Raw genomic sequence first — 16,227 nt, 5'->3', positions numbered from 1 at the left:
TGAAGTCAGTAAATCTTTTGTCACATGATAAAGGAGAAAGAAAATAAAATGAAGAATTTTCTTAGTACAAGTGTATACATGCACAAACATGTTTTTAACAAAAGAAGGAAATACTCATGACAATTACAGTCCTCATTTCTGCAGCTGGTTATGTGGTCATAGCTGGTATTGATGACTACCTTCTTCCACTACCTATTCTTTACTCTCTTTGCTGTCAGCAAACAACTCAGCAGGTCATGATCTTTTTCCTGGTGGAGTGACGCAAACCTTCATTCCTGAAGGGTCTGGGTCATTTGTAGTACTGCTTGGATTGGGCTATTGTAGGATTGGGCTATTGTAGTTTTCCATTGACCTTAATCACAGGGCATGGTAAAACTAAGAAACACCCTAATGGATCTTCTGTATTCCATGCATATTCTTCCTTACCTCCATTGTGGAGTAGTAGACTAATTTCATCTTGATAGTCCTCATCAATTATCCCAGCCAACACTGTAACTCTCTTCTTAGCTTGTTGACTTAAAGGTAGGAGGAGCCCAAAGTATCTAGATGGCAATCTTAACTTCCAGTTCAATGGATTCATTGTTTTTCCTGGTGGCAGTGTTTCTCCCTCTGGAACTAAGACCACTAGGCCAGCAGAACACCGTGTCTCAAGAACAGGAAGCAAAAATTTTGCTAGTGGATCACTAGGGGTGAGGGTGAGTGGTGCCACTTCCAATGCCACCTCTTGAATCCTGGACCCATGAATCCTGGCTATGGGTGAAACAGTACCATATTGGATGCTGATTCAGAGCATACATGGCCTTCTGGAGAACTTTGCCCCAGCCCTGCAAAGTATTGTCACCTAGTTGGCATTGTAATTGTGACTTTGAAAGGCCATTCCACTGTTCTATCAATCCAGCTGCTTCAGGATTATGGGGAGTATGGTAAGACCATTGAATTCCATAAGCATGTGCCCGCAGCTGCACTTTTTTAGCCATAAAGAGAGTATCTTGGTCAGAGGCAATGCTGTGTGGGATACCAGCATGATGAATTCTGTGAGTCCATGGATGATAGTTCTGGCAGAAGTGTTTCCTGAAGGATAGGCAAACCCATATCTGGAGTAAGTGTCTAATCCAGTGAGGACAAACCTCTGCCCTTTCCATGGTGAAAGAGGTTCAATATAATCAACCTGCAACCAGGTAGCTGGCTGATCACCCTGAGAAATGGTGCCATATCGAGGGCTCAGTGTTGGTGTCTGCTGTTGGCAAATTGGGCACTCAGAAGTGGCTGCAGCTAGGTCAGCCTTGATGAGTGGAAGTCCATGTTGCTGAGGCCGTGTGTCGCCTCCATACCAGCCACCATGGCCACTTTGCTCAGGGGCCCATTGGGCGGTGACAGGGGTGGCTAGGGAAAGAAGTTGAGTGATGTCCACAGAACAAGTCATCCTATCCACTTGATTATTAAACTCCTTCTCTGCTGAGATCATCCGTTGGTGAGCACTCACATGGTATGAAAATATCTTTAGTTTCTCAGAGAGGTGCGTTCACATACCTCTTCTTTGTCACCAATTTTTCTTTGTCAGCAATTTTCCAATCATGCTTCTTCCAAGTCCCTGACCACTCAGCAGAGCCACTGGCTACAGCCCATGAATCAGTATATAATCATAGATCTGGCCATTTCTCTTTCCATGCAAAGTGCACAACCAGGTACACTGCTCAAAGTTCTGCCCACTAGGAAGATTTTTCTTCACCACTGTCCTTCAGGGATGTCCTAGAAGGGGACAATAGTGTTGCAGCTGTCTACTTTCAATGGTGCCTGCATAACATGCAGAATCATCTGTGAACCAGCCCCTAGCCTTCTATTTCTCTGTCAACTAATCATAGGGAACTCTATGAGGCCATTGGTGTTAGCTGGGAAAGAGAAAGTAGGGTAGCAAAAGTGGAGAACACGGGCATTGGAGCCACTTCCTCATGTAACTTACTCGTGTCTTCAGGACCTCCTTGAGCCCGATCACGTATATATCACTTCCATTTGATGATTGAATGATTCTGTGTATGACCCACTTTATGGCTACATGAGTCAGAAAGCACCCATTCATAATAGGCAGTTCAGGACACATGGTGACTTGATGACCCATAGTCAAATGTTCAGTTTCTACCAAAGTCCAGTAACAGGCCAAGAACTGTCTCTCAAAAGGAGAGTAGTTATCTGCAGAAGATAGCAGGGCCTTGCTCCAAAATTCTAAAGGCCTCCACTGTGATTCACCTATGGGGGCCTGCCAAGGGCTCCAAACAGCATCCCTATCTGTCACTGACACCTCAAGCACCATTGAATCTGCTGAGTCATATGGCTCAAGTGACAGAGCAGCTTGCACAGCAGCCTGGACCTGTTGCAGAGCTTTCTCCTGTTCTGGATCCCACTCAAAACTGGCAGCCTTTTGGGTCACTTGATAAATGGGCCAGAGAAACACACTCAAATGAGAAATGTGCTGCTTCCAAAATCTAAAGGGGCCCACTTGGCATTGTGCCTTTTTCTTGGTTGTAGGAGGGGCCAAATGCAACAACTTATCCTTCACCTTAGAAGGAATATGTAGCCCCACACCACTGGACCCCTAGAAATTTTACTGAGGTAGAAAGTCCCTTACTTTGAGTTAGATTTATTTTCCATCCTCTGGCATGCAAATGTCTCACCAATAAGTCCAGTCTGTTTGCCACTTCTTGCTCACTGAATCCAATCAGCATAATGTCATCAATGTAATGAACCAGTGTGATATCTTGCGAAAGTGAAAAGTGATCAAGTTCTCTCCAAATAAGACTATAACAGGAAGCCACAAAGCCAGAGAGTTGATATACACCTGAGTTAGGACAGAAGAGGTATATTGCTGGCCTTGTCAGCTGAAGACAAATTGCTTCTGGTGGGCCTTATGGACAGGAATGGAGAAAAAGGCATTTACCAAGTCAATGGCTGCATACCAGGTACCAGGAGATGTATTAATATGTTCAAGCAATGAAGCCACATCTGGTATAGCAGCTGCAATTGGAGGCACCACTTCGTTAAACTTACGATAATCCACCTGTCATTCTCCAAGTTCCACCTGTCTCAGGCCAAATGGAGAGTTGAATGGGGATGTGAATCACCACCTCTATGTCTTTCAAGTCCTTGGTGGTAGTACTAATCTTTACAATTCCTCCAAGGATGCAATATTATATTGCTTTTGATTTATGATTTATCTAGGTAGAGGCAGCTCTATTGGCTTCCATTTGACCTTTCCCACCATAGTAGCCCTTACTCTACCACTCAGGGAGCCAATATGGGGGTTCCGCCAGCTGCTGAGTGTGTCTACGCCAATTATGCATTCTGGCACTGGGAAAATGACCGCAAGATGAGTCTGAAGACTGACTGGACCCACTGTAAGTCAGACCTGAGCTAAAATTCTATTAATTACCTGACCTCCATAAGCTCCTACTTTAACTGGAGGACCAGAATGACATTTTGGGTCCCTTGGAATCAATGTCAGCTCATAGCCAGTGTCCAGTTGTCTGAAAAATGTCTCATTATTTCCCTTTCCCCAGTACCCAGTTACCCTGGTAAAAAGCTGGAAGTATCCTTGCAGAAGAATAAGAGAAATATTTACTGCAGAAATTGTCAGTAATGTAGTGAGGTCCTTTCTCAAGGAGACCCAGTCTCCCTTTCATTCAAAGGGTTCTGGGTGTGTAAACTGGCTCAAGTCCAAAAATTGATTGAGGGACAATAATTCTCTGTTTTCATAATTCAAATTAGTCTTTTGTCTATTTGACCTAGAAGTTTTCTGCTTATGTAAATTAAGTAGGAATACAGTAGACTTTCTATCAACTTCACTTTTAGGAATACCATGATTAATTAGCCAATGCCAGAGCTCCACACAAGTCAGACTCTGATTGCTGCTTTGTCTCTGCTGTTCATTATAATAGCTCTGCCACCTTGCCTTTTACAGTTTGAGTGCTGCCACTTGGCCCCTGCTACTTCAACATCCAATTATTTTCATTGTATTTAAATTTTGTAGTTGAGTGACTGTGGTTCCCATTGTTAGATCTGACATACAGAGAAGAGCAATTACAGGGCTTTTCAAAGATGCAGGTGCTGACCTCACAAATCTATTTCACAAAGCCTTGGTCGTTGGTCAAGGGTCTATCTTCTGGATCTTCCCAGCTGGGATGAAGTAGGTCTAAAGTGACTAATTCACTCCACTATCCTAATCTCGCTAAGCCTTTGAATCTCTTCCTCCACATTAAACCCAAGGAGATCAAGCATTTCCAGCTCACTCACTGTAGGCCATCTTTTTTTTTTTTTTTTTGAGACGGAGTTTCACTCTTGTTACCCAGGCTGGAGTGCAATGATGCAATCTCGGCTCACTGCAACCTCCGCCTCCTGGGTTGAGGCAATTCTCCTACCTCAGCCTCCTGAGTAGCTGGGATTACAGGCATGTGCCACCACGCCCTGCTAATTTTTTTGTATTTTTAGTAGAGACGGGGTTTCACCACATTGACCAGGATGGTCTCAATCTCTTGACCTTGTGATCCACCTGCCTCGGCCTCCCAAAGTGCTGGGATTACAGGCCTGAGCCACCACGCCCGGCCAGGCCATCTTTTAATTCATATTTCAGCTAATCAAGCAAATAAACTATTAGAGCCTTTTTAACTCTCCAAGCTACAATATTAAATTCAAAGTCCCTACTTAGTGAACCCAAATCAATAAATCCAGCCTGATCTAACTCTATGTTCCTTTTATCATTATCCCACACCCTCAATAGCCATTCCCATGCTTGTTCTCCAGATTTCTGTTTATATAAATTAGAAAAGTTGAGCAGTTCTTTTTAAGTATAGCTCATCTCCTCCTGGGTCACACTCATATATATATGTATATATGTAAATATATATACATACATATATATATTTATTAAGTATTAACCGACATCATCACAAGGTCCCACAATAGGCTGTCTACAGGCTGAGGAGCAAGGACAGCCAGTCCAAGTTCCAAAACTGAAGAACTTGGAGTCCAGTGTTTGAGGCATGAAGCATCCAGCATAGGAGAAAGATGTAAACTGGGAAGCTGGGCCAGTCTCCGTTTTCACATTTTTCTGCCTGTTTATATTTTAGCCACACTGACAGCTAATTAGATTTTGCCCACCCAGATTAAGGGTGGGTCTGCCTTTCCCAGCCCACTAACTCAAATGTTAATCTCTTTGGACAACATATTCATAGACACACCCAGGATCAATACTTTGTATCCTTCAATTCAATCCAATCAAGTTGACAGTATTAACCAACACAAACACTTAGGTTGTTTCCATATCTTAGCTATTGTGAATGGAGTAATGAACACAGGAATGCAGATACTCTTCAACATACTAATTCAGACAAATACCCAGAAGTGAAATTGGTAGATCATACAATAGTTCTATTTTTAATTTTTAAAGAAACTTCATACTGTTTTCCATAATGGCTGTACTAATTTACATTTCCACCACCAGTGTGCAAAAGTTCCCTTTCCTCCACATCGTTCCCAACACTTGCTATTTCTTATCTTTTTGATAACACCTATCCTAGCACATATGAGGTAATATCACATTCTGATTTTAATTTGCATTCCCTAATGATTAGCTACACTGAGTAGTTTTTAATGTACCTGATGGCTTTTGTATATCTTCTTTTGAAAAATTTCTTTTCAGGTCTTTGGATCATTTAAACAATTGAGTTATTTATTCTCTTGCTATTGAGTGGATATTGTGTACTTATATATTTTGCATATTGGCCTCATCAAATGTACAGCTCACAGATACATTTTCTCATTCCATAGGCTGTCACTTCACTCTGTTGTTTCTTTGGTGCATCCAAACTTTTTAGTTTGATACAATCTCATTTTTCTGTTTTTGCTTTTGTTGACTGAAATTTTGGGATCATATCCAAAAAACTGATTGCCCAGATCAATCTCAAGAAGATTTTTCTCTATGCTTCTCTTTAGTAGTTTCAGTTACAGATCTTACATTTATGCCTTTAATCTACTTTGAATTAATTTTATTTTTATTTTTTTACTTATGGGTATTCAGTATTCCCAGCATCATCTATTGAAGAGACAGTGCTTTCTTCTTTGTGTACTCTTGGCACCTTCCTCAAAGATCAGTTGCCTCTTACATGTGAAAATTTATTTTTAGACTCTCAGTTCTATTCCATCAGAATTTATGTGTAACAGTACCATGCTGTTTTGATTACTAGACCTCTGTAGTATAATTTCAAATCAGGTAGTGTGAAGCCTTCAGTTTTGCTCTTTTTGCTCAGGAATGCCATGGCTATTCAGAGTCTTCTGTGTTTTTCTGAGAATTTTATGATTTTTTTCTATCTCTGTGAAAATTTTCATTGAAATTTTGATAGGAATTACATTGAATATGTAGATCTCTTTGGGTTGTATGGACATTTTAACAATATTTACTGGTTCAATCTATGAATACTGAACATGTTTCCATTTATTTATGCTTTATAAATATTACTATAAATAATATTTATTTATAATATTTATAATAAATATAAATAATATTTATTTATTTATAATATAATATAATATTATAAATATTTATAAAACATTGATTAAAAATTGAAGAGCTTTCAATTTATAAATCTTTTACTTGTTTAGTTAGATTTATTCCAAAATATTTTCTTTTTCTTTTCTTTTCTTTTTTTTATTTTTTGAGACAGAATCCTGCACTGTCACCCAGGCTGGAGTGTAGTGGCACAATCTTGGCTCACTGCAACCTCTGCCTCCCGGGTTCAAGTGATTTTCCTGCCCCAGTGGCCTGAGGAGCTGGGATTACAGGAGCCCACCACCACATCCAGCTAATTTTTTGTATTTTTAGTAGAGATGGGATTCCACCATCTTGGCCAGGCTGGTCTTGACCTGCTGACTTCTTGATTTATCTGCCTTGGCCTCCCAAAGTGCTGGGATTACAGGCATGAGCCACACTGTGCACGACCTTATTTTTCTCAATGTTATCTTAAATACAATTTTTTCAAAATTTCCTTTTTGGATAGTTTTTTATTATTGTATAGAAATGCTACCAATTTTTATGTTGAATTTGTGTTATATAATTTTACTAAAGTTCTTTATTCTAACAGTTTTTTGGTGGAGTCTTGAGAGTGTGCTCTATATAAAAGCATGTCATCTGTCAAGAGTGACAATTTAACTCCTTCTTTTTAAATTTAGATGACTTTTATTTCTTTTTCTTATCTATTTGCTCTAGCTAGGATTTCCAGTACTATGTTGAATAGAAATTATAAGAGTAGGCATGTTTGTCTTGTTCTTGATCTCAAAGGAAAAGCTTTCAACTTTTCATCATTGAGTATCATGTTTGCATTATTAACTTTTTATTTATGGCTTTCATTGTGTCGAGGTACATTTTTTCTTCCCCTAAGTTGAAGAGAGTTTTTTTCTTAAACACCCATTATCATTTTAAACACTATTTAGTAACATCTCATTTTTCATATACCAATTTCTAATTTTTTCTACACGTCTTTTTCTTATAAAGTATTAAACCCTGGAGAAAGGTAGGATGGCTGACTTTATGATTACTGATGACACTGAAGAGAGAATAGAAGAGGACAGATCTCTGTCAGCCCCAAAGGAATGTGTGTTCACTACCAAAATGAAGGCAGAAAATGTAGTCTCTGGTAAGCATTTTGAGAGTGAAATAAAGTAGATTTTTAGGACTTTTTTTCAAAGACATAGAGTTGAATAAGATATTTTTCTAACATAAAAGAGACCTGAAAATGCATAGGCAGAGAAGTATACTGTGTATACAAAAAGATGGAAAAATGTAAGAAGAAAATGGAAGAGTAGATACGGAAGGTCTCAGAGAAGACAAGAAGAAATGAACATTGGATATTGTAGGATCTGCCAGAAAAAGGTGGAGGGCCTCTGTATTAGTGCGTTCTTATTCTCCATAGAAGTGTAAGAATGCACCAATACATGCCCTTACGAGACTCAGTAATGTATAAAGGAAAGAGGTTTTATTGACTCATAGATCTGCCTGGCTGGGGAGGTCTCAGAAAACTTATAATAATGGTGAAAGGCAAAGGAAAAGCAGGCATCTTCTTCACAGGTTGGCATGATGGAGTGAGTGCAAGCTGGAGAAATGCCAGACGATTATAAAACCATCAACTCTCCTGAAACTCACTCATTGTCATGAGAACAGCATGGGAAAATCACCCTCATGATGCAATCACCTCCACCTGGCCCCACCCTTGATACATGGGGATTGTAATGAATACAATTTGAGATGAGATTTGAGTGGCAACACAGAGCGAAACCATATCAGCCACCTTCTTCCAGACACAGAAGGGAAGCTCCAAGTCTACCTAAAAAAAAAAAAAAGATAGTGAAAAATTCAGGGTGGGTAAGGCAGGGTTGTTAACCAAAAAAAATGTTGAGATTGAGAGAGTAGATCAGTCATTGCTCCAGATAATCTCATTCTTTTCAGAAAAAAATTTTCAAAGGATATGACAGTAAGAGAGGGAAAAAATCACACTCAATTAGAAGAAAGCATAAAAGAGAATCTTTTGCAAATGTTATATGGAACCAGCAAGTGATAAATAAAAATAAAAAGTGCTGAGTAAATGAGGAAGACATGTAAAAAGTACAAAAGGGCCAGATTGAAGCGGTTCCCAGAAAACAAATCTGGGACAATTTGAGCATCATAATAAATAATGACAGTAATGAGTTATAATCCATTGATAAAATAATAATACATGAGCCCATACTGGTAATAAGTGAAAAAAATAAACATTTAGAGATAAAACACAGTACAATGTCATCTAATAAAAGTAGAACAAATGAATCAGTTAGCAAAATAACCATTGTGCGATCACCATAATAATAATTGAATGAGACACGAATCAACATTGGACACTAAATCTAGCCTATAAAAATTTCATGAGGAAAATGATATTTTGAAGTATCTCCTTACAAATTATTTATTAATTAGCAAGGGAAAATATTAACTAAGTGGGAAAAAAATGTGACAGTCATCACTTTAACCAAGCAATCAAAATCAAAATTACTAAAAATGGGACAAACCAATTGACATAATGTGCCTCTTGATATGATGTACTGAGAAGAACACAAAATTACATTAATGGCATCCCTGTCTAAAAATTTGTACTTTCATCATCAGAATACATTAGACACACCACACTGAAGACTGTTCTACAGCATAATTGGTCCGTATTCTTGAAAATTGTTAATGTCACGAAGGACAAAGAGAGGCTAACAAATGATTTCAGATTAAAGAAAACTATGGACACACCCCAGTGATTAAGTGTATGATCTTGCATTTCCTCAATCCAGAAAAATAAAATCTATAAAGAACAAATTAGAAAAATTTAAATATTGGCCATAAATAATAGTATTTTTTATTTCCTGACTTTTATAATTTTACTATGATAACCTAGGCTAATGCCTTTGTTCTTAGAAAATATATGTAATGCTAAAACTTTCAGGTGTAGAGCACTCATGTTTATAATATCAGCGTTAATTCCAATTTCTTTTTTTAATTCCATTTTTTTTCTTTGCTCTTATGTGGTTCAGGAAAAAATTATGATAATATAGAAAGAAGAAAATTATAAGGCAGATGTGGCAAAATGTTTATTTATGAATCAGATTAAAGGATATATGAGAGTTCTTAATATTATTTCTGAAATTTTCTTGAAGTATAAAGTTATTTCAAAATAAAAAGTAAAAACGGTAAGATTTACAACCAAACAAGCAATAAACTAGCACCTGCTAGATAGACATCAGGCCTGGGCCAAATGCTGGCCATACAGTACTTATAAACTATGATTCCTGGTCTCAAATGGTTCCAAGTTTATAGGAGGAAACAGACAGAGAAACCAGCACTCGGGACTCTGTGAAATCAACGCTAGCACTAGAAGAGAAATGAAATGGCTTATAAACATCCCTGAAGCTGGAAGGTGAGATCAAAGGTAGGTTGGCATGTTTCATTTCTTTCCTCAAAATGTTCAAATGGCTTCTTCTTGCCTACCAGGACAAAACAAAACATCAAATATGCCCAGTGGGTTTTCTCTCAGTTTTGCTAAGCCCAGTTGATGGTTACTGGTTGCCTGGGGGTTGTTTTAGGAAATGTTCTGAGGCCATGACATGCACTGTGGTGCAGGACGCACCTGCCACAGCATTAGAGATTTGGGGTCACCGCCGCTATTAGTCTCCTAGGACTGCTTCAGCAAAGTATCAAAAATTATATGGATGAACAACAAAAATGCATTGTCTCACAGCTCTGGAGGTTTGAGACATCTGCAGGCTGGCTCCTTGTTAGGGCTGGGAGACAGAAATGGCTCCATGCATCTCCCCTGGTTTCTGTAGGAGTCGCTGACAATCTTTGCTGTACCTGGGCTTGTTAATGCATCACCTCAATCCCTGCCTTTGTGTTCACATGGCATTTCCTGTGTATGTCTCTCTGTCAGTTTTCTCACTTCTTTTTTTTTTTTTTTTTTTAAGACGGAGTTTCGCTCTTCTTAGCCAGGCTGGAGTGCAATGGCGCGATCTCGGCTCACCGCAACCTCCGCTTCCTGGGTTCGGCAATTCTCCTGCCTCAGCCTCCTGAGTAGCTGGGATTACAGTCACGCGCCACCATGTCCAGCTGATTTTTTGTATTTTTAGTAGAGACGGGGTTTCACCATGTTGACCAGGATGGTCTCGATCTGTTGACCTCGTGATCCACCCACCTCGGCCTCCCAAAGTTCTGGGATTACAGGCTTGAGCCACCGCGCCTGGCCCTCACTTCTTAATGATTCAGTCATATTGGTCTAGGGCTTACCTTAATAACCCTATCTTAGGGCACCTACAAAGACCCTACCTATTTCCAAATAAGGTGACATTTACAGATACGGAGGCTTAGGGTTTTAACATCTTTTGAGTGGACACAATTCAACCAATAACACTGCTTCTCTGCAATATTCGCAGCTCTCAAAGACTTTTTTTTCCCAAACTGTGTTTCCAGTCTTATTTCATACTCCTTTCTACAAAATCACCTGTTCCAGATAAATTACTGTGAGTCTCCTTGAAATATTTTCTTCCTAATCTGATCATGGCTAATACATTGTTCTCCTTCCATTCACAATTTGTAACACACTGAGTTACTCTTTAACACTTCTCGTTGCTTGATTTCCTTCATGAAATTTATCCTACGATTTTTAAAATATATTTACTTTTTTGTTATCTACCACTTGCTGCTAGATTGTAAGTTTCTCAAAAGCAAGGGTGCTGTCTGTTAGGGAGACTACCATAGCCTCAGGGTCAAGTTCAGCTTCCGGCCTATAGTAGATGCTCAGTATTTCAGCAAGTGCAGTAACTAGAAGGACCATTTAAGTTTTCATTTCGTGTTTTCTTTTTTATTTTGACCAGATTCTAGTTTACTGGCCCAAAGTAGGCATTCTAGGTTTTGGATAAGTATACACATTGGAGCAACCCAAATGACAATAACAAAAGATGTCCAACAATAGGGTGTTATTACTTAAATGCAAACTAAACGAGCATCTTTTCATGGCTACAAAAAGCAGAGAGGAGAAAAAGTCAGCCGGAAGTAAAATGGAAATTTACAAACTCTAAAACATAGAAAAACAACAAAACCTACAAAATCTGTAACATGGAAAAATGCTTAAAAGCATTCATAAAGGCTTATGAATCTACCACGTAGCATACCCAAATGATCAACACTGGAAAATACACTCACAGAAAATATGCATTTTAGATCAGTTTGTTGTTGCTGTTTCCCAACTTGCTTTTGTACAAATTAATTTTGCTCTAAGTGCATTCGGCCTCAGTGCTTTTGTGTGTTTATTTTCTTGCTAATAAACAAGGGCATACAAAGGCCACTTATTAAATCATTTAATGTTAGTGACTGTTACTATTACTATTACTGCTCTTTACAGTATATCTAATCGGAAGGTGGAAAAGGAAATGGATGCTCAAAAGTCTTAAGTGCCTGATGCAATGTTATGGAGTTCAGAGAGCTCCTTCTTTCCCTGGTCCACACTGTATTTTTAGATTTTGTTTTCTCAGTCATAATCTGAAACCAAACCCACTTGGGATGTAGTGCCTAGGGTCCCGTTTTGCCTGGCTTTCTCAGACTCACACTGCTAAGCTGTAAAGTTATCCCATGTGACTCAGCTGCCTGCTGTACTGCCAGCTGATAGAGTCACATGGTCAATACCTATCAGCAAGGAATGTCACCATTTCTGGTTTAGTCACCTGTGTGCCAGTGAAGCAAGAGGGCCCCAAAGGTGAAATTGCAGTCACGTTAATGTAATTACTCAGCCACTCTGTCCATGCACTGGATAGCAAAAGACAGCATGACACTAAAAAACAAACCCTATGTGATACAGAAAAACAAGTATTGATGAAAAATGCATTAGAAGATGAAAAGGAGAGAGAATGTGTCTTGAGTTTGATTTTTAAGCAGTGCTTGTCAAAAGCCCAGCCTTAAGAGCTGACATAGGAGTAGGGAGGTATAGTTGTAATATATTTTAGTGATAGCATGTGTGTGTAAAGGGCAGACAATAGACTCTCAGTGAGTTTATGGATGACAATGTTGAATTGGAAAACTGCCTTTTAAGGAAAAGAGGCAACTACACCTCCCCCCAACATAACAAGAAACCCACAGTCTAATGTAAGCTGTGTATACAATGACATATTTATCATGCCTTCGCTGCCATCCATTCATATCTCTCCTCTTGCTGTCTTGGATGGCCTTTTGCATAATGGTAAGCAATGCATCACTTACACACTGGAAACAGAAATATATACTTTTTTAATATGCAAGTCTAATGGTTCCATTTGACAAAAGAAATCCCAGTGATCTATATTGTCTCTTAAATTGATCCAACATATTGTGGCGTTCAGGCCGAGTTACTTCCTGCTAATAATTTCTTAACAGAAAATGGAAAGACAATAGCATTAGTAAATCAAACCAAACGTGTGATTAAATGCTGCGTGAATATCAGGCATTTGTTTCAGTTCCACCAGCCTGACTCCATTGCAGCCCAGGCAGAGAAGAAGGTCGTGTCATTTGCATGATACAGCAAGGTGCATTCTACAAATCACCCTAAATTATTGACCGCTATGAGCAAACTGGTTTCTGGTATATAACATTCATATATCAAAGGCAAACCTCCAGTGAGAACACCTTGATTTCTCATTTAAGAGAGTACACTTCCTTGTTGCCTTAGCAATATCTGCCTTTTCCCACATCCAATCATACTAGTTTCTGGTTTTTCTAGATTTAGCCATCCTGGCAAACTGGCAGCAACCTCATACTCAAAAACATTTACATTTTCTGGATCCGTCTCAACACTATATATACTTTATGTTGTCCACTTCCGTAGAATTCTTGGCTTTAAAGCTGGCTTTCATTCTAAACTACAGCTTTAAATCACACGAGATCTAGGATTTTTTTGTCTGTATTTATGATCTCAATTTGAACAATTGTTCTACCTTCTTTCCATTGCAGGTTTGATGCCTTGGGTCAGGGATGCATCTGAATTCCACGATGGTACTTAGGTGCTGTTGCACAGTATGAAACACCTTCCCGTGAGTGACACATCCATACATTAGGTGTTTGAACTGTCAGGAATGACATGAGAAATGCAGGTGCTAGTACAGTGTGAGCACTCACAGTGTCTGTGGGAGGATGCCTTCCAATTCTTCATGTAGATAGCTGCCTCAGGGTCTCATTGAGAAAGCCTCAATGTACAGGGAGAAAAACCACTTCTGTCAGACAGAAGGTATCCATTTATTCATTCAATCACTACAAATATTTGTGGGTATGTAAAATGTACAGATGTGTATCAATAGATGTCCATCCAATGAATTACTCTAATTATAATCCATGGTTTATGGCTCATTATCATCTTTCATAAATGATCCTCTCTTAATTTGTCTGTTTATTTTAGTTAGATATTGCCCATTTTTGTATTGCTATAAAGGAACATCTGAGGCAGGGTAATTTATTTTTTAAAAAAAGAAAGTTTTTTTTTTTTCTGGCTTATGGTTCCACAGACTGTAGAAGCATGAGGCCAGCGTCTGCTTCTTGGGAGGGTCTCAGGTTGCTTCCACTCATGGTGGAAGGTAAAGAGGAGCCGGTGTGTGCAGAGATCACATGGTGAGAGAGGAAACAAGAGAAAGGCAGAAGGTGTCAGACTCTTTTTAACAATCAGCTCTCAGCTCTCAGAAGGACTCTTGACAGAACTAACAGAGCAAGAATTTACTCATAAATGGCACTAAGCCATTCAGGTGGTATCCACTCCCATGACCCAAACGCCTCCCATTAGGCCCCGCCTCCAATACTGAGCATCAGATTTTGACATGAGACTTGGAAGGGCTAAATAAACCATATTCAAACCACAGAGACATTAAAAAGTTGACATGAACCCAGCACTTAATATGCCATATCTACCAATTTGCTTCTACCAGTCCCATTCCTTCTACCCCCACACTACCCTGAAGTTTGTGTTCCCTCACTTTATTAAGGTACATTTTCAACATTGTACTCTTTTGTTCTAGTTGCTTTTGAATTTTATAAGAAGGAAACCGTACAGTCTTCTAGGATGTGCTATTTTCACTTAGAATGATATCACTAAAATTTATCTAGTTGCTATACAGTTGACTCTCATTCAATAATGATGTTATATAAAGTCACTATGAAAAATGAATTAGTCAATACTGAACTATTGCTTTTAGGAGCAATACAGTATTAGGTTCCTGTGAAACTCTGGTTACAACATTTCCATCAACCAATCAATGCATAAATTGTTTTATATGTGGTTCTGTTTAAAGATGCCTTATTTGATATACACTGTTGACTCATTAGAATTGAACTCATGGCCAACAGTACTAACACCCATACCTGAACAAAAATTTTTAATACACATTTTTTTCCCTGTAAGGTACAATGCAGCTTTATTTTACTGAGGAACATTAGACAGGACTTCAGCATTCACTTGGGGTCTATTTTGAATAACAAAACCACTTACAAAAAACACTAAAGTGAGAAAAATAGGGCACCTAACACGCCATGCAAAGGTCATTTGTTTAAAGTCTGAGAACTGAAGCAAAAAGTCAGAGCATTTCCTTGTCTGACCCCAGCTGGGATTACGTATGTCACAACTCACAGTTTTTCACCATTGTGTGCATGATCACAAATGACCATGTGATTTTGAAGTTACAAATGAATTTCAGCAAGTAGGCAAATTTGCAGATACAGAATCCATATATACTGAGGATCAATTTTAATTATATTTCATTTGCTTTTTACTGTTGTATAGTATTCCATTGCATAAAAATAACTTATTTATAAATCACACCTCATAATGTAGCTTTGAAATCTTTACTAGAAAGTTTTCAAAAATATTAATTTTGTATCATCCATGAATTGAACATGTTACTGACATTATTTCATGTGGGAAAACATTGTTTTCCTGTAGATATAGTATCTGTATTAGCAATGGCAGCATGCCAACTTCCTTCATCTACCTATCAATTATTATACATATTTAACACTGGAGTTTGTAACAGAAACAGGTGCATTGAATGCAGAACAATGTTTATTATAATTTCTGAAGGCAGACATGCAATATTGAAATATATGTTAGATGCACTGTGAAAGACACTCTAAACACAGAGATAAAAGACATGTTCATCATCTTCCATGAGTTTCAAGTCTAAAAACTTGAATGGCTATCCTGTATATGGTAACATAAAATTATTACTAATAGTGTGGTATGGTCACTACACGACCCAGGGAAGGAAACATTTACCTCTGCCTCAAGCTATCAGAAAAAATTTCAGAAGGATTTAGAGGTTAATGATGTTGACATTTGATGGATGACAATATGCTAATTAGGATCCCTTTATGGTGCTTTGCAGTGGAAAATGTGTAAATCGTCTGGGTCTCATTATTATTTGATTTTGAAATACAGAGAGGCAGGACTGGCCTTTATACATGATCATTTCCCTCAATTTCATGCAGCCCTCTCTGTTGACAGTAAATAAGGGCTTTGGATGCTGTGAGCTGGTTTCAGCTGCTGTGGATTTTGATGAAATAGGATTTATCCTCCTCTATACTCCCCTAATCTGTTGGTTACATGTGTATTACATTTGTGCTATTCTGAACCTGATGGTATCAAGTATGACTGGCCACCTTTGTCC

The 16,227-nt window shown here is 38.5% G+C and overlaps 1 pseudogene; it reads right to left on the bottom strand.

Annotated features, from left to right (window-relative positions):
- Positions 1–16,227, bottom strand: part of LOC144581691 (uncharacterized) — a 149,298-nt pseudogene that overhangs the window by 96,176 nt on the left and 36,895 nt on the right.

Source organism: Callithrix jacchus, chromosome 3, assembly GCF_049354715.1.
Source record: "Callithrix jacchus isolate 240 chromosome 3, calJac240_pri, whole genome shotgun sequence".
In the NCBI taxonomy this organism is placed as follows: domain Eukaryota; kingdom Metazoa; phylum Chordata; class Mammalia; order Primates; family Cebidae; genus Callithrix; species Callithrix jacchus.
This window is presented reverse-complemented; position numbering and strand designations above follow the sequence as displayed.